The following is an 863-nucleotide window of genomic DNA, read 5'->3' as shown; positions in this document are numbered from 1 at the left end:
ATATATAATGAAAATTAGTGGGCGTTATAACATGTTAACATGGTGATCATCTCATCAATTGGTGTTATAACACCATGGATGGTGTGATATTTGAGGTGACACCAAAATGATGTTATAACATGTTGCTCATACCCAATGTTTTTAGAGGCGGCTATGTGGAAACTCCAAATTAGTATTCGTTCACCACCATTAAAAACACCTCATAAAGTTCAAAAAATTATGGTTGTAATTTTCGACAAGAGGTTGTTTTAATCAAAAGTATAATAACAGTTGTGCTTGATCATTTTATCTCCTAATCCTTGATTATATGTTTTCTTGTGTATCATATCTTAGGGGTGGCAAATATGTATCATGGAAACCAACCAATTATGTTGGTAGCCAACATGTTTGGCTGGTAGTACCGTACCAATTAATTAATAATGGTACGGTAATGGTACAAGGTTTTAAATACCACGGTATTACCGTACCAACCAAGTTATTTTTTATATATATAAAATATATTTTAACTTTAAATGTATTTGACGGTTAAGAGTTCAAGTGCTTTGATATTAGCATTTACCGTCTAGTAGCTTTTAAAGTTTAAACTCATATTAACATATCTCATTAACTCTATTGTTTAGTTTAAACTCATGGTACAAAATTATAAAATCTTTTTTTTATCGAATTTCCAATTCAACCATTCAGAAAACTCTTATTTACAAAACCTACATTTATCTTTTAAGTGCACAATAACACATAAATCTTAATTCCAAAAACACTCATACATGTTGGTATATACCATTACCAACGTGTACCAACCGAACTTACTGGTAGCCAATTAAATTGGTACCAACTGTACTTGGTACGGTAGTGGTAACTAAAAT

The sequence above is a fragment of the Lactuca virosa genome, chromosome 4 (assembly GCF_052849685.1).
Source record: "Lactuca virosa cultivar CGN04683 chromosome 4, Lactuca_virosa_CGN04683_v6, whole genome shotgun sequence".
In the NCBI taxonomy this organism is placed as follows: domain Eukaryota; kingdom Viridiplantae; phylum Streptophyta; class Magnoliopsida; order Asterales; family Asteraceae; genus Lactuca; species Lactuca virosa.
The sequence above is the reverse complement of the archived record's forward strand: the minus strand, read 5'-3'. Positions refer to the sequence as shown.